Source organism: Cryptomeria japonica, chromosome 10, assembly GCF_030272615.1.
Source record: "Cryptomeria japonica chromosome 10, Sugi_1.0, whole genome shotgun sequence".
NCBI classification, from domain to species: domain Eukaryota; kingdom Viridiplantae; phylum Streptophyta; class Pinopsida; order Cupressales; family Cupressaceae; genus Cryptomeria; species Cryptomeria japonica.
Window position 1 is genome coordinate 873,494,508 of NC_081414.1, and position 23,015 is coordinate 873,517,522.

The following is a 23,015-nucleotide window of genomic DNA, read 5'->3' on the forward strand; positions in this document are numbered from 1 at the left end:
ATCTTGCAAGTGTGTGTTAACTCTAGTTGGTAGCAAGCATACACTTTCCAGATTTATGACAGTCAAAATTGGTCTCGGTGCAGAGATGATAACTTTTTATTGCACTGTTGGATATTTATGAATTTTGGATATATTTCTCTTAATAAATTTTTATAACACTTAACTGAAACAATTGGACTATTATTTTCTGGTTTGGAAGTTATTAATGTCTAAGTGTGTTGAAGTAGTGGTTGGCAGCAAGTACCCAGTTTTGGGGAATTTAATGTATTCTTGAATCCAAAGTTGATTGATGAGCACATACATGCTTGGGGATATTTTTACAAGTTCTAAAAATGTTTCCTTGATTTTTTTACATTCTTTGGTGAATTTTTTCATGAGTTCTAACCCTTTAAAGTGTAGAAAAATAGTGAATTAGCAGTGACAATGCATTTTAACAGTCATTTTATTGTTGTATGGCAAGTGTTTGTTATAATGTCATGCATGGAAGTGTTGAATAAGTGTTCTAAATGATGTGGTAGAAGTTATACAAGAGTTATAATCTTGGTGTGGGATTTAGAAGAGACTTCCTTTGTTTCATGTGCAAAACCCTCTTAAAACCCTCTTTTCTTGCCTAAAAATGTGGACAGCAATTAAACCACCTTCTCAGGAGCCAAGACCATAAAAATCCTTGAGCTTGGACCTTGTTGAAATCATCCAAGGTAGGTTTCATGATGGTGATGGTCATCATTTCCGTATGCAATAAAAATTCACCCAATTAGGCCTCCACGGGCTAGTAGCCTTTTAGCCTTGTTTTCACTAAAAGTTGAACCCGATCTTCCCAAGGGTGTAAGAACCTCCAAACTTGTGAAAAGAAGTTGAAAGACACACAATGGACATATTCCAATCAATTTTGACAATTAAGACATAATTTTGGAGTTTGGACCTATGATGGAGGATTCGAGTATCTTGAGGAAGCAAACTAGAACAATGTTGCATAACATACAATAGAGTGATTGTTTGAGGAGTAGTGTGGGTGTTGGGGTTTGATGTTGCCAAACACTGATTGAAAACATAAGAAAAGGATATCCTTGGGTCCACTTGTCAAATTAGACCAATTCAAACTAATTGAGTAACTTCTCACTCAATATGCCTATTGTAGTGGTATCAGAGCTTGAGTAAGATTTAGGTGAAAAGAGAAAACAAATTGACTTGGGATCAGTAGAATCCTTAGAAGAAAACATGGTGACTAATGTTGAGTTAGCCAAGAAGGTCGAAGACCAAGAAGAAGAAAATAGAGCACTCAAAGAGAGGTTGGAGTAGCTAGCAATGAAACTAGTTGAAGTAGAAGTCAAAATTGAAGAAGTCCATGATAAGGTTGGAGATAAGGGCAAAATGGTGGCAATAGAAGATGAGTTCCCATCCCTGACCCTATTATTGAACAAGAACCATTCTTGAAGGCTTTGAGAGCTATGAGTGGTAAAACCTTATAGGGAGTGGCTCTTTTTAGTGGAAAGATGGATCCACATGCTCTTATAGAATGGATTGAAGGCCTAGAAAACCATTTTGAATGTGATGGAATAACTGAAGAACAAAAGGTTAAAGTAGCAAAATCAAGGTTGAGAGGGGCAGCCTTAACTTGGTCGAAGTTCATCCAAGAGAAAAGGGTGAAAGAAGGTAAGCAACGAATAGCCACCTGGAAAGCAATGGTATCCAAAATTAGAGAAACCTATCTTCCTAAAGACTATGAAATCCAACTACATAGGAAAAGACAAAACTTGAGGCAAAAATATTTAGATGTCAGTAGCTACACTGAGGAGTTTCAAAAACTATGCATGAGATCCAAGGTAGTAGAGGATGAGAGTATAAAAGTAGCAAGGTATTTGAATGGATTGAGATGGAACATACAGGAGGAGATGAGTTTGTTATGTCCACAAATAGTACACAAGTGTTATCAACTAGCACTTAAAGTGGAAGATAACATTAAGAAAAAGAAAGAACAAAGCAACAGAGGTAGAGGTAGGGGTAGAGATGGTAGAGGCAATAGAGGAGGTTTTGGTGGAAGAGGGGATCAAAGGTCCCAAGGAGAATCCAAACTTATTGAGCAAAGTGGGGATTCATATAGCAAGAGCAGCTATAGAGGAAGGGGATCTAGAAACCCAGGTAGAGATAGATCTAGTGGACCATGAAGAGGGTCCTACTTCTCCACCATGAAATGCTACAACTATCAGAAGTTGGAACACCCTACCTACAGATGTCTAAAGAAACCCACCTCATCACAAGGAGGTGAAAGAAAAGTGCAGCAAGCAGCAAAGCTCATGAAGTGAGCTTAACATTAGAAGATGGCGAGAGTTTGATGATGAGAAAAGTTTTGATAAAGGAGCCAATCAAGAAGGAACCTATTCAAAGAAGGTCATTATTTAGAATTAAATGCAAGATTATGGGAAAGGTATGGAAGGTGGTCATTGATTCAGGATCCATAGATAACATAGTTTCAGAAGAAGCAGTGAAGAAAATCAAACTAGAAAGAATCCCTCACACACATCCCTATAGGGTCACATGGTTGAATAGGGAGTAGCATGTTCTTGTCAATGAACAAACATGGGTAGAATTCACCATAGGAGAGTGTCAAGATAAGATCTTATGTGATATTCTTCAAGTGGATGCTTGCCATCTACTTCTTGGTAGACCTTGGCAATTTGATAGGAAAGCCATACACAATGGTGAAAAGAACTCCTACTCATTTTAGAAAGATGGTGTTACATACAAAATTTAGTCTATAAATGAAGATAAAGAGGGCAGCAGTTCAAAGAATCAAAATATTTTAATAGTGAATGAGAAAGAGTTTATTAACACACTTGAAAAGGAAAAAGGAGTGGGATTTGCACTCATAGTGACACCCAAGGAAGAAAAGAAGGTTGAGATACCACAAGAAGTGCAGAAAATACTTGATAACTATAAGGAGATCATAAGGAATGGAACACCTACAACCTTACCGCCTCCTAAAGCCACTAGCCAAAAGATAGACTTCATACCAAGAGCCTCTTTACCAAACAAAGTAGCCTATAAGATGACACCTGAACAAAACAAAGAAGTGGCAAGACAAGTGCAAGAACTCCTAGATCAAAATCTAATAAGAAAGAGTATAAGTCCTTGTGTAGTACCTATAGTTTTAGCACCCAAGAAAGGAGGTACATGGAGATTATGCATAGATTCTAGAGCCATTACTAGAATCACTATCAAGTATAGATTTCTTATTCCAAGGATTGAGGATTTGATGGATTGTTTGGGAGGTGCCAATTATTTTACAAAAATTGACCTCAAAATTGGTTACCACCAGATCAGGATAAAAGAAGGTGATGAATGGAAAATAGCTTCAAAACAAATAAGGGTCTTTATGAGTGGCTAGTTATGCCATTTGGTCTTTCTAATGCCCCAAGTACATTCATGAGACTCATGAATGAAGTGTTGCATGATTTCATTAGTAAATTTGTAGTGGTGTACTTAGATGACATACTAATATTTATTAAAGCTAAAGAAGAGTATTTGAAGCATCTTGAAATTGTTTTGAACAAATTGTATGATGAACGGCTAACAATCAGTTTGGAAAAGTGTGATTTTATGAAATAGGAGTTGGTTTATCTTGGCTTTGTGATCTCAGGTGGAGATTTGAAAATGGATAAAACCAAGGTGGAAGCCATCACAAATTGGCCTACACCCAAATCAGCAAGTGAAGTTCAAATTTTTCATGGCTTAGCAAAATTCTACTAGAAGTTCATCAGAGGGTTTAGTGAGATTTGTGCACCAATGCTTGATACTATAAAAGGTGGAGCTAAGGTAAAGTTTCAGTGGACAAATGCAACAAATAAGGGGTTTGAACTTTTGAAAACCAAGTTTGCTTCTCAACCAGTGCTTATACTTCCTAGTTTTGACAAGTTATTTACTATTGAATGTGATGATAGTAATATTCTAGTAAGTGCATTGTTGAGTCAGGATAATAGACTTGTAGCTTTCTTTAGTGAAAAGTTAAATGATGCTAAAAAGAAGTACTCTTCCTATGATTTGGAACTCTATGCTTTAGTTCAAGCACTTAGAAAGTGGAGACATTATTTGCTTCCAAAGGAGTTTGTTTTTTAAACAGATAATCAGGCTTTGAGTTTCTTTAATTCATAAGATAAGTTAAATCATAGGCATGTTAAATGGGTTGAGTACTTACAATCATACACTTTTACTCTTAAGCACAAGAAAGGACAATGCAATAAAGTAGCAGATGCTTTGAGTAGAAGGCTTCTAATAGTGTAGGAAGTATAGGTTCAAAGTATTGGCATACAATGCTTCAAAGAAATGTATCCTAATGATGAAGATTTTGTAGCCATCTATGAGGTTTGCCAAGCATTTGATAATTATTTTCATAGTGAATATGCTAATTATAGTTTGCAAAATGGTTTGTTGTTTAAAGGTGGGAAACTATGTGTTCGTAAAAGCTCAATGAGGGAGAATCTGATTCAAGAAAAGCACAATGGGTGTTTGAGTGGACATTTTGGTCTCAACAAAACATTGGAGTTGGTGCAACGTTTCTATTATTGGCCTAAAATGCAGCGAGATGTTAGAAGGTATGTGGAGCAATGTATGGTTTGTCAGAAAGAAAAAGGTAATACTTCTAATGCTATTCTTTATCAACCTCTTCCAATTCCTACAAGGCCTTGGGAATGTGTTAGCATGGATTTTGTAGTAGCCTTACCTAAGACTCAAGCTAGTTTTGATAGTATCTTTGTGATTGTGGATAGATTTAGTAAAATGGCACACTTTATTCCTTGCAAGACTACACATGATGCTAGTCATATAGCCTATTTTTTTTTCAAGGAAGTGATTAGAATCCATGGTTTACCTTCTAGCATTGTTTCTGATAGAGATGTTAAGTTTCTTGGTCATTTTTGGAGGACATTGTGGAAAAGATTGGGTACTAATCTTTCTTTTGGTTCAACTTATCACCCATAGACTGATGGCCAAACTGAGGTAATCAATAGGAATATTGGCAACCTCTTAAGGTGTTTGACAAAGGAATATGGCCAAACTTGGGATCAGCTCATCCATCAGGCAGAATTTGCATACAATGATAGTGTTAACAGGTCAACTGGTAAGAGTCCCTTTGATATTGTTTATGGGATGCACCCAAGGGGTGTCATGGAGTTAAGGGATCTTGGTAACATGCAACAAAAGAGTGGTACAGTAGATGACATGGCTCAATCAATGAAGGAAGTTCATGAGCAAGTGAGAAAGACTCTTCAAGATACCTCACAAAAAGTGAAAGCTAGAGTAGATGCATCAAAGAGGGATGTTCAATTTTCAGTTGGGGACTTTGTGATGGTTCATTTGAAAAAATCTAGATTGCAAAAGGGAGTTCCCAGCAAGCTCCAAATGAGGTGGATAGGTCCTTGCAAGATATTGGCTAAGTATGGTTCTAATGCATATAAAATTGATTTGCCTACTGATCTTTCTTTGTCTCCTATTTTCAATGTTTCAAAATTTGGTGGCATTCAAAGGTCAGCTTCCTAAGGAGGATGATAGAGTTTCATATTTTCATAAGTCACTTTCAGACCGGCCTTTGCCTCCTCCATCCATTCCTTAAGCTGAAAAGGTGTTGGACTCAAGAGTGTACAAGAAGACTCACCATCAAGTGTACATGGAGCATCTTATCAAATGGAAAGATAAACCACTTTCAGAAGCCACTTGGATACATGAATCTGATTTCTCTAAGTTTGCAATTCCTTCTTCTTTGCTGCCTCAAGGAGTCACATGACTTCTTTGTCTTTGGGGGAGTATGGTGCAGGAATACCTAGTCATCCTTTACTCTCCATTTTTAGTACTTTCATGATTAAGTGTTTGTAAGTCTTGTAATAGGTTTTGAATGTTTTCATAGGTTTTTTTTATTCATTTCATGAGTTTTTGATCTCATTTTGTGCTTGAGAGATCAATTTTTTCTTCTTAGGGCTTGAATTGTCAATTTTGTGCTTCTAGGCCTAAAATGGCTAAAAAGTGGAAAATTGCCTTATAAGCTTACACATGCTTTGGAAAGAATTGAAACATATTTATGAAGTGTTTTTAATAATTTCTAGGTGACTTTGGAAGGTTGGTTGTGTTAGGTTGCTCAAATTTCCATTTGGAGCAACAAAAGTTGTCATTTTGCTTGTAAAAGTTGTCATTTTAGACACTTTTTTGTAAAAAGAAGACAAAAATGACTTATGTCCATATAGGAATTAATAACTACCTCCAAATACTATATATATGCCTCCCTCTTATTTGTATATGGCTTTTGTACTTTCTAACAAAAATCAATTGAAAGCACAACAATTTCATGTTTTTCTCTCATATTTTGACTCCATTTGTATAGCAGTCCATATTGGGACTCCTCATTTCTGTACTATAGATTTTGGGAAGTGATTTTTTTGTATATTCAATGCTCCTCATGTAATTATATTTCAGGTTTTGTGTTTGGAAGTTGGTTGTATAAAAATAGTTTCATTTTTGCTCTTTGGCTGCCCTGCCAAGTGTTTGGGCCACAAAAATGCATCAACTTATCTAAATCCAGGTTTGGGCTCCCATGGATGGACTTACACAAGTTATATTGCACTTTTATAGTGTAAATATTTCACATTTTTTCTGGGGCTATGAGAAAGAAGAGTTTTTGAGCATATGCTAGGCAAATTGGTGATGGATTTGGCTAGCAATGTGAGTAAAACAAAACTTGTTTGTGCTCAAGACCAATTTGAGTAAGAAAACTTGAGGCAAAGGTATGAAATATAATTGAAGGGGTTTTGGATTCATGTTGAGTTCCAAACAATTTACTTTTCATCTTGCAAGTGTGTGTTAATTCTAGTTGGTAGCAAGCATACACTTTCCAGATTTATGACAGTCAAAATTGGTCTCAATGCAGAGACGATAACTTTTTATTGCACCGTTGGATCTTTATGAATTTTGGATATGTTTCTCTTAATAAATTTTTTTAACACCTAACTGAAATTATTGGAATATTATTTTCTGGTTTGGAAGTTATTAATGTCCGAGTGTGTTGAAGTAGTGGCTGGCAGCAAGTAACCAGTTTTGGGGAATTTAATGTATTTTTGAATCCAAAGTTGATTGATGACCATATCCATGCTTGGGGATCTTGATACAAGTAATAAAAATGTTTCTTGGAGGTTTTTACATGCTTTGGTGAAGTTTTTCATGAGTTCTAACCCTTCAAAGTGCAGAAAAACAATGAATTAGCAGCGACAGTGCATTTTAACAGTCATTTTATTGTTGTATGGCAAGTGTTTTTTATAATGTCAAGAAGGGAAGTGTTGAATAAGTATTAGAAATGATGTAGTAGAATTTATAAAAGAGTCATAAGCTTGGTGTGGGATTTAGAAGAGGCTTCCTTTGTTTCATGTGCAAAACCCTCTTTTCTTGCCTAAAAATGTGGACAGCAATTAAACCACCTTCTCAAGAGCCAAAACCATAAAAATCCCTGAGCTTGGACATTTTTTACATCATCCAAGGAAGGTTTCATGATGGTGATGGTCATAATTTCCCTATGCAAGCAAAATTCACCCAATTAGGCCTCCGTGGGCTAGTAGCCTTTTAGCCTTGTTTTCACTAAAAGTTGAACGTGATCTTCCCAAGGGTGTAAGAACCTTCCAAACTTGTGAAAAGAAGTTGAAAGACACACAATGGACATATTCCAATCAATTTTGACAATTAAGACATAATTTTGGAGTTTGGACCTATGATGGAGGATTTGAGTAACTTGAGGAAGCAAACTAGAACAATGTTGCATAACACACAATAGGGTGATTGTTTGAGGAGTAGTGTGGGTGTTGGGGTTTGATGTTGCCAAACACTAATTGAAAACATAAGAAAAGTATATCCTTCGGTCCACTTGTCAAATTAGACCAATTCAAATTGATTGAGTAACTTCTCACTCAATCTACCTATCACATGGGATCACACATCAACTATTTCACAATACCTAGTGGAACATACAACATGAGAAATTACAATCATGGTACCTTCCAACAACCTCCTAGTTATGCTACCATGAATCCTTTTGTGGGACATACATAGATACAAGGTGTACCTTTGACTCAAATGGATATTCTGACATAACAGTTATACAATTTACAACAACAGTTAACCACTATGCAAACCGGTAACAATAAAAAGGGCTACACACTGCAGGACTTACGTCCTTATCCTTTTGATCATACTTTGTACATGTCGGCTTTCTCACAACATTTTGAAACAATGAAATTTGATAGATATCAAGGGAAAGGTGATCCTAGAGACCACATCAGAGAGTTTTTCAAGGCAAGCATAGAGGTTGTAGTAAAGGACACTTACTTAATGAGACTATTTCCTAAAAGTCTAGGTGCCCCAGCCTTATAGTGGTTTTCACATTTACCACTAACCATCACATCATGGGGGGAATTAGCTAAACACTTTATCACAAACTTTTCACATAATATTGAAACCCTAGTTACTTTGATGGACTTGTGTTCCGCAAAACAATATGACAATGAAACATTTGCATCTTGCATACAACAATGGAGGGCTCTCTATAGGAGGTGTAAAACAATTATTCCAGAAATAGAGCAAGTGGATATGTTCAATGAAAACTTGATCCCTAAGATTAAATATCCCTTATAGATGCAATGTGTAACCACATTCAAACAAATCATAGAAAAATCTCTAAAGTGTGAGAAGGGACTAGTGGAAAAAGGTCTCATTAAGTATGGCAACACCAACAACAATGACAAATCTAAGTTTTGGTCAAAAAACAAGAATGTGACCAATGATGGTGTTGTAGATGCCTAAATAGTAAATAGAACTCAACTAGTTTTATCTTTAGGCATGAATCAATCATCAAATCCACATACGGAGAATCACACTACCTCGACAAATGTAAACGATACACAAAACATGAACACAAGGTACCCAAGGATAAATTCTCCAAGAAGGAATTACACACCTCTAGGAGAACCTATTAAGTCACTTCTTAAAAAGTTAATACAAACAAATATGATCACTTTACCAGAAATAAGAGTATACAAACCAGGTCCTTTCAAACCCACATGGGGGAATGATAATGATTTCTGTGATTATCATCGGGCTAAAGGTCACAAAATGGTGAGTTGCTACAAGTTGAAAAACTTGGTCCAAGATATGATAGACCAAGGGGACATCATGATTGATACTGATAAAACCATAGAAAACACAAATCATACAATCTTTAAGGATCCATTTGTTAAGCATGACAAAGGGAAAGCTACTACATCAGGTACCCAAGACAATACAACTAACTACACAAAAGTCTCATATGGCTACACTATTCATGCCATTAGCACAGGAGAGGTAGTAGACAATGATTCACAAGAAACAATTGACCAAGATGAGCAATATCTAGGAACTCACACAGATGATAACCAAATCTGTATTTTGTCAAAGGCACAAAAATACAATGATGATAGAAATATTTATCTCAGAGACTGGGGACACGACGAACCATCTTATTCAGGATGGTTTGAAGATGAACTCATAGAACAAATCATGGATGTCAAACATACACATGAAGACTATAAAGAGGGATTTAACATAAACCTTGATAACACAACATATGATATCGATAATACCTGCAAAAGAGATGATATGGTAGATAAAATCACAATAACTCTAAGAGACAGAAACTATGCAGTAGTTACTCACAGATCAAAGGTAACTTTACAAGGAGTACCACCAAATCATCCACCAGCATTCGAGACTTACAATGTTGTGGAACAACTTAAGAAAACCTCAACACAGATATCATTATTTGAACTAGTAGGTATTTCACCCACTCATAGAGCTATTCTGGACAAAGCACTTCAAGATTCAATAGTGGACAGAGACATAGATGAAAATGCCTTCCAAACCATGGTAGGAAATTTGACACAAGGCACTCGCATTGCATTCATAGAAAGAGGCATTCCTAGTGACAAACTACTCCATAATGACCCACTACATCTAGAAGCTTACATACATAAAAGAAGGATCCAAAGAGTACTCATAGACAGAGGAGATGGTCTCAACATTTGTACTTTAAAACTGGTTAAGGCACTACGATATTCTAAACTTCACATTGATTCATCCAAAAGAATAAATATCAAGGCATATAATGATGAAGAACATCCATCAAAAGGAATTTTAACATTACCCATACAAGTAGGACCTATAACAATAGAGGTCACTTTTCAAGTCTTGGACAAGGAACTGGGATATAACATGTTATTGGGTCACCCATGGATCCGTACCATGCAAGAAGTATCATCCACATTTTATCAGTGTGTCAAATTCCCATATACTGGTATTGAAATCACCATAAAAGGCGAGCCAAATCCCTTCCAACAATGCAATTACTTGAAAGAAAGTGTAGATAATCAAGTACCAATTAATCAAGAAACACCTCTCACTACACAACTAGAGGCATTAATGATCACAGAAACAAAAAAAGAATATGTCTGCAACGCCCTCTTTATAGATACAAGATATGGGTTGTGGAGAGTATTCTATTGCAAATACTTCAACTAGAAAACAACTGTCTCTATCTCCTAAGTCTTTTGGGAAGCCCAAAAATGTAGTACAAAAACAAGACAAAGGTAAAGAAATTGTCAAATACATAGACTCATGCTCTTTCATTAGATGGGGTGACTTACAAGAAGAATCCCTAAATGAAGATGTCAACCATTGGATATATAGAGAAGAGGATCATATGGCAATACGCAGAATAACCTTAGATCAATATGGCAATGGATTCAAAATGCTTCAAAGATATGGATATGATGGAACCATAGGCCCAGGGTTACAGAAACAAGGAAGACTAGAACCTATTGTTCCTAATGACAATCCAGGGAATCAAGGACTGGGGTATAGGTATGGACCACATATCACAGAAGCAAGACAATGTACCTTTGATATACTAAATGTACCAATGAAACTGTCAAATTACATACCGCAAAGCGATTTGTCCACACGTGTGATTTCCTCTTCATCTCAAACAAGTAATCAAGTACCCACATCACCTAGCGTAGAATTAGATGGGGAAGATATGAGACAAATCTTGCAAGAGCCTAGCACTAAGTCACAAAATAATACATTTGTTGACACAACAATACAAGCTAATGTTGTAGCAGACGTAGGGCAACCACCAATAGATGAACCTAATCTATGGTTATTATCAATACTATTGCTATGGGAAATGACTCAAGCTCAACATAATGAATCAGATGAAGGAATATTGCAATGGCTTATACCAGGCTTAAGAAAGGTAACTATTGTCCAAACAAGACTAGTCAATCTACAACAGAATCAGAGGTAGGAACAAGAAGAGATAAGTGATGATACCTCAGATAATGAAACATACATTGAAAGTGAGACAGACTCATGATTATGAATTCTTAACACTCCATGATTCCAGTCCTTGAACAAGTATCATACTAAGGTATCAAATAAAACCTATACAAGAGGAAAATACACCAAGTCATTCAATCAATCAAGTCTTCACATTATCAGAAGGGAGTAATGTCTTACCCCTTGTACATTCACAGTCGATTCATTGGGGGCAAGAAGGAAAACCAACTCTAGATTGGTTTGAAAATGATGAAGCAATTGAAGAATTCCTTAGAGTCAGAGAGGGATTTCCACAAGGTAACCACAAAGAAGGGTTTCTTGTAGACCTAGATAAAAAAACATACTTTGGAGAGGAAAGTACTACTATGATAGAAGATACAGATCAAACTAGCCATAAAGACAAGAGTGGGTTAGATAACCTTCCTATAGAAAGAGAAAATTCAGCTTTTCTTATAGAATAAATTGAAGAGGTAAACAATAGAAGGAGGGGTTGTACATAACATCCACTTGGCAAAATCACTAAACAAAGAATAAAAAGATAGGTTCATTCTTTTTTTCAAGAAATCACCTATCAAATTTGCTTGGTCATATTCATATATGTCAAGCTTGGACCCCGAATTAGTGTTGCATCATTTACCTTTGATACCAAGAGTTAAACCTTACAAGCAAAAATTGAGAAAAATGCATCCAAGTATTGCAAAACTAGTTAAAATAGAACTCCAAAAGCTGCTAGATGTAGGTTTCATTCAACCTATTAACTACATGGAGTGGATATCCAGCTTGGTACTTGTGACTAAACCCAGTTGAGGCATAAGAATTTGTACTAATTTCTGGGATCTAAATAAAGCTTGTCGTAAGGATGATTTCTCGCTACCCAACATTGATATGATAGCTGATCTAATAGCTGGAAATGAAATGCTATCATTAATGGATGGTTTCTCAGGATACAACCAGATTAAAATTGCACCAGAAGATCAACATAAAATGACCTTTACCTGCCCATGGGGAACATACTGTTGGAATGTGATGCCATTTGGTCTCAAGAATGTAGGAGCAACATACCAAAGAGCCATGACAATTCTTTTTCATGACATGATCCACAACATAATGGAAGATTATGTGGATGACTCATTGGCTAAATCACAAACAAGAGAAGGTCACCTTATAGTCCTTCCATAGATATTTGATCGGTTGGAGCAGTATAATATCAGACTAAACCCGAAGAAGTGTGTGTTCAGCATAACAACAGGTAAACTATTAGGGTTTATAGTGTCAAATAGAGGAATTGAAGTACACCCTACCAAGGTCAAAGCAATCATAGATATGCAACCTCCGTCAACACTTAAACAACTATGAGGTTTACAAGGAAGACTGCAATCCATAAGGAGATTCATAGCATAGTTAGCAGATAAGTGTCACCCATTCCAACATTTACTCGGGAAAGGAGTTACTTTTAAATGCACAAAACAATGCCAAGAAGCTTTCCAAGCTCTGAAAGATTATCTTCTAAACACACTAGTGCTAGTACCACCTACTCTAGGAAAACCTCTCTTATTATATATATCAGCAACAAACTCAGTTCTAGGGGCTCTGTTGGTACAACATGATGAACAAGATAAAGAAAGAGCCATTTATTATATAAGCGGAACTCTGATTGGTTATGAGCTTAATTATACTCCTATAGAGTGAGCATGCTTAGCAGTAATTTTCACATCTCAAAAGCTTAGACATTACATGTTTAGTCATAAGGTGCAACTCATTGCACGCTTTGATCCACTCAAGTACCTATTGAGTAGAGCAACATTGACTGGTAGATTGGCTAAGTGGGTCATGATCCTAAGTGAGTTTGATATAGAGTACATAGATAGAAAGGCCATCAAAGGAAAAATTATAGTAGATCAGTTAGCAGAGGCTCCTTTGCAAGACAATCACTCATTACTCATAGACTTTCTAGATGAATCACTGTTTACATTGATAGCATCTATAATGTGGAAATTATACTTTGATGGGTCATATACAAGTCATGGATCTGAAGCAGGGATTCTTTTTATTACCCCTCAAGGGGATTATATACCTAAGTTATTTAGGATAAATTTCCATGCACAAACAATATAGCCGAATATGAAGCTCTCCTCATAGGGCTTTATACAACTGTATAGTGGAGAATAAAATAATTACAAGTCTATGGTGATTCGCAACAGATAGTAAACCAAGTCAATGATGATTACAACACGAAAGATGACAAACTCATGCCTTAAAAGCAAATGGTAGAAGATTACAAAGAGCATTTCAGCAAAATTACTTTTGTATAGATTCCAAGGATACAAAACAAGGCAGTAGTTGCCATGGATACCATAGGGTCTCTTCTAAACATGTCTACTAATGAAACTGAGTTTGAGTTTATTATAGAATAGTTGATGATATCGGCATATGAGACTCCCTCAACATAATATGTATGTGCAATTGTGGGTCCAGAATCACCATGGTACAATGAAATATATGCATATTTACACACTCAGTACATGTTACCAGATCTATCTAGAAATCAAAAGAAGGCTCTTATTTGTCAGGCATCTAGACACACTATTATAGCTGATACATTGTATAGAAAGGGCTTTGATGGAACTCTTCTCTGATGTCTTGATGAAAATGAAGCGCAACTTGCTCTAAAGGAAGTCCATGATGGAATTTGTGGGGTGCACCAAAGCTGTCCACCATTGTAAAAGAAATTGCTAAGAATGGGTTATTACTGGCCAACTATGGAAAAAGACACTTATAAGTATGTGCATAAATGCAAACAATGCCAAATGCATGGAGATCTCATTCATGCACCAGCACAAGATCTCCAACCCATTACATCACCATGGCCATTTTCACAATGGGGATTAGATCTAGTGGGTAGAATCAACCCTACTTCTTCCAATGGGCACAAGTTCATCTTAACAGCTACTGAGTACTTTACCAAATGGGTTGAGGCAATTCCTCTTACATACACCACTGGAAAGAAAATAGAAAAATTCATGCTCAACTACATTATCTATAGATATGGGATTCCAATGTGCTTCATGATAGATAATGGACATCCATTCAAAAATCAAGAAGTGAAAGAGTTGTGTGACAAATTTCAAATACAACAGAGAGTTGCAACACCATATTATCTGCAAAGCAATGGAAAAGAAAAGGCAACAAATAAGACAATATTGAAAATCCTTAAGAAAGTTGTCACTAACACAAGATGAGACTGGCATCTCCAGTTAAATCCTTCTTTTTGGGCCTACATAATAGGAGTACGCACCCCTACAGGAGAAACACCATATTCCTTGGTCTATGGTATAGAAGCAATACTCCCTATTAAAATAGAACTACCATCTCTAAGAGTCTCCTTACAGAACATCATATCCAAGGAAGACTATCAGGTGACAAGATTACAAGAGCTAGAAACGCTTGAGGAAAAGAGACAAACAACTTTCAATCATCTATAAGGTTATCAGAATAGACTAAGATGAATTTATAATAAATGAGTTCTCCCAAGAAATTTTGAAGTGGGAGATCTAGTGCTCAAAGAGAACCAAAGGATTCTAGTGAAATGAGAAAAGCTAGGGAAATTTGAACCTAATTGGCTAGGTCCTTTCATCATAGCAAGGGTTATAGGAAATGGAGCATACAATCTAGCTACCATGGAGCGAGATCCACTCTCTGATGCTATGAACAACATGCACCTTAAACAATATTATACCTAAGGGTTGGGTTAGTTTAGGAATTACTTTCTGCATTGCATATCATTTTATTCAAAGCACTGCATCACATATAGATTTTTTTTCCAAGCACCTCATATTCAGAAGTTGCATTAGCAAAGTTTCTGGATTTTCATATAGCAGCATCAATAAAACAAGGCAACTATCCAAGTTTGTCATGTGTTTGCATTTAAGAGAAGCAAAGGTCATCTCCTTTCTTAGATATTCTGACATGAAGTCTTTGAGATCCTAAGATCATTCATTTTCAAACATTACCCTATGATGACACTTTACTTATGGTTGGGTAGTGATTTCACTATTTGAGACTTGTTTACCCAAAATCTATGAATTGCTATATCTCAAACATTTTAAGAAGATCTCTAATTCATTCTAGACACCTGGTTGATCATATGACTAGTGAAAAATTTAAAATTCTAGTTCAACACCCCTGTAATTGTCACACCCAACTAGGTTTCATTACTTACAAGTCAAGGCAAGAAAATAAAAAGAAAAAGAGCTATGCCAAATATTCATCTCAAGGCAAAAGTGCAATGATATATAACTCAAATATCATGCATACGAGTGCGACAAAAAAGCTTGACTATGGGAACATGAAAGTAACTCCATCAAGGCTATGAACGCCTACTGGCAATGGAGCAATATTTGAGAAATTACAGTCTCCAACTTCGTCGGAGCTCTAAAAGCCTGCTAGCAACTAGGCTCTATTCGAGATGCTTTTGAAGTTAGGATAATCCATGTAGCTAGTCATGTAGGATGCTAAGGATTTTTTATGAACTCATCTACACACATGGGCAAAAGAATATCAAAGTTTCAAGAACCAATGGGGAAGTTTTCCACGTCACTATTTGTAAATCCTAGTCACTAAGTGTGTTAATTTGGATGTTCCAAAGGACCTTAGGGATTAGTTGACCGCTTATCTATGAAATGTTTTGCACCTCCATTTCAATTGGTGTATTACAAAAGACTAAACAAACACAGTCAACCTTGTTTGAATAGGAAATGCATCTTCATCATGCATATTGCATTAACATAGGTCATGTCAAAAAATCATTGTCTCCACATGCATTATGCAGATCATCATGTCATATAGGTCTGGGCACTAGGGGCATACCTGAAAAAATCCTAAAAATCATATAATGTCCTGAAAAAATTCTAAAAATCGTATTAAGTCCTGAAAAAATCCTAAAAATCATATAAAGTCCTGAAAAAATCCTAAAAATCATATAAAGTCCTGAAAAAATTCTAAAAGTCATATAAAGTCCTGAAAAAATGCAAAAAAATATCCTTCGAAAATCCAAAACATCCGAAAAATGTCTTGAAAAAATCAACCAAACACATTCATATCGATCCACATAATCAAAAAACATCGAAAAAGCTCTTGGAAAAGAACTAAAAATCAGAAATCAATCAAAAAGCTTCCAATAAAATGTCTTGCGAGAAACAAATACCCTAGCAGATATCCAACGAATGCTTCACACAAAGTTAACAAAGGATACAACTATCCAGTCAAACATCTGCAATCAACTGATCAGACTATCTTATCAATCATATCATATCGATATCAAAGTGATCAATATCTTGTCTTAAACAGAAAAGGATACACTCGAAATCAGACAGGTCAGTCTTAAATAGGGTCTACAACTTTTTGAGATCAGACATTATCAACCATCACATCAAGCAACTGAGAATGAAGGCACAAGGTTGGTATAGCTACTGAATTTTGTCTGGGTTAGTCTTTATCTTTTATCATTTAGTGATAGATTATGTTCCTATGCTACTTAGGGATGTCCACAAGTGACTGGAGGAGCAATTATGGGAATTATCTTTTTCTTTGTTTGCTGTTTGTGGTGTGAACCAATGAAGTTCTAGGGAAATTTCTCTAGTGGGTGTCTGCGATAGGAGCATTTAGCTTGTGAATGCCACACATACCTCGACCCCTAGTGTATTTCCCAAAATGGAGGGGTTCACTGCTTGTCTACTATGTGTTTGTTTCTACAATGAGATATCTTTACATCCTAGTTCCTTATACCCTGATGTGCTAAGCTTCATTGTTCAATAATAAGGCTCAGTGATGAATATATATTGCACAATAAAATATGTGACACATGTTTGTGATTCTATCAATTTCATTGTCATCTCATATGTTTCTTGATAGTCTGTTCATTTCCCATCTTCTCTCTAAATCATATTCTTTCTAACATTAATTATTTCATCAATCTCTTCTCTCTATCATCTTACTAACATTTCTTCAAGGTGCATCTAAGTTAAAAGTTTTTTCTAACGTTATCATACAAAAACAAAATGCATTCATATAGATACCATTGCATTCATAAAACATTCGTTTAAAATGCATACATATAGTGCAAATTGCATTCATAAACATTATTCATGCACACAAATAGATCTCATCACATTCATAAAACATCATTGATGCATACATGTAGTAACCATTGCATTCATGAATCATATAGCATCAAATAGATATACATCACATAACTCATAGCATCATATAAGCATACATAGAAATCAAAGTGTAAATAGATCGCCACCAAAAAACATGATCAAATAGGCTCGAAGGCTCAGATAACATGATCAAAATGTCTCAACCAACACTGCCTCTATCAGCAGGTGGATCCTATCCATAAGGTCCTATCCCAGGATGTTGAGGTGGACCCATGACTCCTCCACTACTATTTCATCAAGAAGTAGACCGACTCGATCTCCTCCCCATGAAGGTACTAAAACTAGGCTCTCTCTAACCCTCAGGTATAGCTCTCTCATAAGCCCATCGATAATAAATAGCCTCCTGTGTAGCAACAAAATACCTATCGGCCTAGCTGTGTGCCTCTGTCACTAGTCCAAATAGCTGACCATATGCATCCATAGTGATCTGGGCTCTCTTAACTGCCTCATCTCTCTCCCTCTAGGGATGATCCCCCTCAGCCCCTAAGGCACCATAGTCCATGTGGTAGGCCTCTCACTCGACATCTCGTCTAGCAACCTCCTCCTCCAGACTCTAAATCCGTGCTCTAAAAATTTGTGGATTGTCCTCATCCCTATCACCCACCTGTCCTCCTCCACCCTCTACAGCAGGCACATCCTCTAGCTTCGACATCTCATCATCATCGTCACCACCCTCGCTGCTAGATGACTCTAAAGAATCATCACTATCCCTGCTGTTGATAGACTCGATGTCTCCACCACTGTCTACATCCTCACCTCAACCTCCCTCATCTCCTCCCTCATCCTCTCCACCTTCCTCAGCTCCTCCCTTAGCTCCTCCACCCTCCTCTCCTCCACCAATTCTCTCCCTCAACTCTAGCCTCAATCTCAGCCTAGGATAATGAATCTGTTGTGTTATAATAGGAACACTAGGATCAGTAAGAGGAATATGCCTATGTCTAGCAAACCATGCATCATACTTTAGCGTAGTCCCTGGATCCGCTGCACCTCTACCCCAACCGCAGAGTAATGGCTGAAGAGTATCAAACTCAATAGAAGCAATATGCAGTTGTATGCACACCCCCCAATCAGATACCTCCCAAGATACATGAGCAAAGTAATCAGTAACAACTGGTGTCACCTGTACCTCTCCAAACTATCTTGATACCCGACATGGGAGATACATCTCTATAATCTGTTGCATCTTAAAATTCCTATGAATCAAATACCTCTATTGTTGGCAGAAAGGCAAGTGTACTACGTCATCCACCCAACCAGGGAAATCTAAGTAAGGTCTCCAAATAGTGTTACAGAATGTCCAACTGATGCCTCCAATACAAGGTGTTACCTGAACTCCTGTGTCTGATACTTGCTATGTACCTAAAAGCATAAGGCTCACTAGGCTGCAAATCAACATGAGTAACAGATCTCGAAATTGAAATATGCTCCCATGCCCAAGTCTAGAGTAGTGTCACACTACAACTGATAGACCGATAATCAAGATATACAATCCCATGCATCTGATAGTACAACATGGCTAGAAGACAGGGACCCCAAGTATATACTCATCGATGAACAATCATATCATGGAGCACTCTAGCCCATCTGACTGGAAATCCATGACCTCGTCTATCAGGTATCAATAAATAGGCAACAATACTGCATAGTACAATAGTCATGTCGTCATAATCTAGATGAGCCCAAGGAATGTCATATCAACCACTAATATGTAAATCCTGAATCTCACACTTGAATAGTGCACACAACCCAACAATGCCATCATCATGGTCATAAACAACTCTCTCACCATGAATAGGAATATGCAAAATACACCATACATCATCTAAGGTAATGGATGCCTCACCAGTAGGAAGATGGAATGAACAAGTCTTAGAATGTCATGGCTCTATCAAAGTTGTAATCATGGCCCTATTAGTCATAACCTCTGGCAAGTGTAACACATAGTACAAACCAAGTTGTCGGATATGCTCAATATCCTCATCAAGTAAATCAGCACGAAGATCAAGTCCATTGGGTCTGCTCTGTCGGCAGTATAGCACACCAATGTTCTCCTACAAAGAGAAAAGTTCAAAATATCAGATATCGGATTACGAGAAAGTAAAAAACTTTCAGTTGCATGACAAAAACATCACATACAACGAATGTGTGATAGTTATTATGAATATGGTACAATTATGGCTTATGCATGACATTTATCACTAATGCGTAATTATTTGAGCGCATGCGTAACAATCAACACTATTGCGTAAAGAAATCAACGAATGTGTAACGTTAATGGTGAATGCGTAACACTATGAGCATTTGTGTAACATTAAGAACGAATGCGTAAAGACCGACAGGCTATTGCGTGATGCAAAGGAAAAATTGAACACTGGAATTTTTTTTAAAAAAAAGAAAAAAAGAGGCAAAAATCCGGAAAAAATTAGAAAAATACCATGCTGCTAGTGCCAGGAGGTCTCTGATATGAACGTACTCGGTCAAATAGGTGTAATCGAGCTCTGTAACCAGCCATGATGATCAAATAATTGCAAGAAAGCACAAGATTTGTAGAGAAAACAAAGCACTTACCAAATTCCAAATGAGCAAATGAAAACCTAAATCTCCTATTTATAGCTCAAAATTAGGGTTTTTTGACACCTCGACGCTTGCAGTCCCCGCTAGCTTCAAACAACTTGTAGGCTACTCAAATGATCTCGAAATCGCATGAAACTTCACATGATTACTCATTATACTGATATCAAAAACATGGTCTCGATTTTCAAATTTTTTGACCACCTTTTTCAAGGAGACATATTTACACTATACAGCAGTACCAAGACAGACTGGGGCAGAATTTTTCATTTTCTTTGAACCAAAGTCATTCCAACATTGTCTCAAAGAGGGGCAAATATAGACACCTAAAAATTTCTCATTGATCATGTACTAATTATTCCTCTAATTGGTTAAATAATTCTTTAATTCTTTAAATAAGTTAACTAATCTTATTCTTGTATTTCATATTTCCTCATCACCTTACTAATTATTCTATTTTCTATTCTTTCATCATTTAATCATTTTAACCATTTTCTAATATTAATTAAATATTTATTATTTAACTAATTGTGATTTTTATTCCCCAATTTAAATAACCTTTATTATTTAAATAAATCTATTTTCGATTTCTATATCTAATCATCTAATCATCAACCCTTTTCTAAATATTAATTATTTAATTAATTGTGATTTAATCTTTTAATTTAAATAATCTTTATTATTTAATTAAATTTCATTTCTAAATAATTAAATAGTTTCTTTAAATTATTTAATTAACTAATTAATTCCTTTAATTTCATATTCTTCTAATTTCTTCCAAATTTCAATTACATGTGCATGATTTCAAAAACCAAATTGAAAATCAAAGTCAAGTTCTACATATATTCAAATACTAAATTGAATAAATTAAATTCTTTGAATTAAAACTTCATGCAAAGATTAAATTGAAAATCTAAGTTAAAGTGTAAGCACATGCTAAATTAATTAATACAATCAATCAATTAATTCATTCATTATCTCTCCAATCTCTATTTCCATCTTTTAGTTAGCTTTTTCTAAATAAACTTTTCTTTGTCATCCTCTTAATTTTCCTCCAATCATTCATTTTCTTCTCTTGGTTAGCTTTTTCTCAATCAGTTAACTCAATCAATCTATTCAATCAATTTTGTTTCACCTCTAAATCAACAGCTCAACTATCAATCAACATGTGAGCTCACCTGAGTTCCACCTCTTGATCAATCTGTTCCACCTTTCAATCAATCATCTCTAAAAATCTATAAATTGAGCATTCAATATTCATTTTCAATCCTCCTCAATCCAGGGACAATTACTTTGAATCATGAACTTTGAATCTTTGTGTCATTTGCAGGTTGCCAGTGCAATATCTTAGAGCCATCATAGCACAACATAGAGAAGAGCAATGGAAGTTATACGTAGTCACGGAATAGGGAGTTTTGATTGATTTAATTTATAATTCCTATTTCTTGTTATTGTGTTATTTCATTGTTAGTTTGTTTGGAATTCTTTGATTAGATAGGGACTCATGATTTCCCTTTACTTCTAATTGAATTTAAAGATGAATTTTATATGCACACACATTGTATATCATCAATATAACTAAACCAATTTTCTCATGGACATTGTATATCATCATAACAAAGTTACATCAATTCACATCCATATACAAATACAACATCCCACTTCATCTAGATCAAACATCCTCATGTCTTAAGAGAAAATCTTACGTACAACAATGCCTGCATATAAATGAAGATTAAAATAAGCAACCCTTTTATGCAGAATGAATGTCCTACAAGAAACAAATTATAACACTTAATCCAAATTATTCTGGAAAATTATAAATAGATCATTTGAAATATTTTTAAGACCTACAAGATTGTATAATTACGAAACTTACTAGTTTCTCTGCAAAGTCTACAAGCATAACTTTGAAGAAAGATGCATGTTGATTAAAGCCCTCCTCCCTGCATTTCTCTGCATGGTTGAAGACGATGGTAGATATTGTCATTTCTAAATATAAATAAATTCACTTGACTTAGTGTTTATGCACAAAATTTAATCTCATTAATGCACAAAGGAATATGTACCATCACCAAGAGTAAACTAGTCAACAGCGAATGATCTAGCATGAATTTGTATTTTTAAGAATTGTTAGTCTACACATAAAATGCATGCATGAACATAAAGGCTTTATGATAACCACTTCAACTAAAATGCATGATAATAAATGAAAAGGTGGGATTATATACCATAAAAATACATCTCTTCAAATTATATCAAGAGAACCCACTATGTTGACACAAAAATTATAATGTGATAGTGTTGTATCTCATCAAAAGAGACCTACATGAGCAAGATAATAAGTGATTTTGCAAAAATATTCCCCTTCCAATTATATCAAGTGTACCCGATATGTGCATGCAAAAACCATGTTGCCAAAAAAAATGTTCATCAATAGACTTGCATTTTGAATGCATCCTTAATATACACGTAAGAAACTTGAACATTAAGGTTTAATGATCATTGTTTGAAATGAAATGCATGATAAAAAAATAAGGCACCATTAAAGACCTACTACTCAAGTATGCATGAAGAGTCATCTCTTTTCTTAAGAGTATCCAGTATTGCTTCATGATCAGCAGTAGTCATTGTCCATGGGTCTTTGGTCTTTGGTTTTGCTTGATACTTCAACAACTTTAAATTTGTAGCTATAATGAGGTGTGAATATATGAGAATGGTTTTGTGTCTCATAGTCTTTAAATATAGGTATGCCACTCTTTCTAATCATTTATGTTCGCAACCAAGTTCCCACAACAACAACTAAACCTGTAGGATATGTGAACCCAT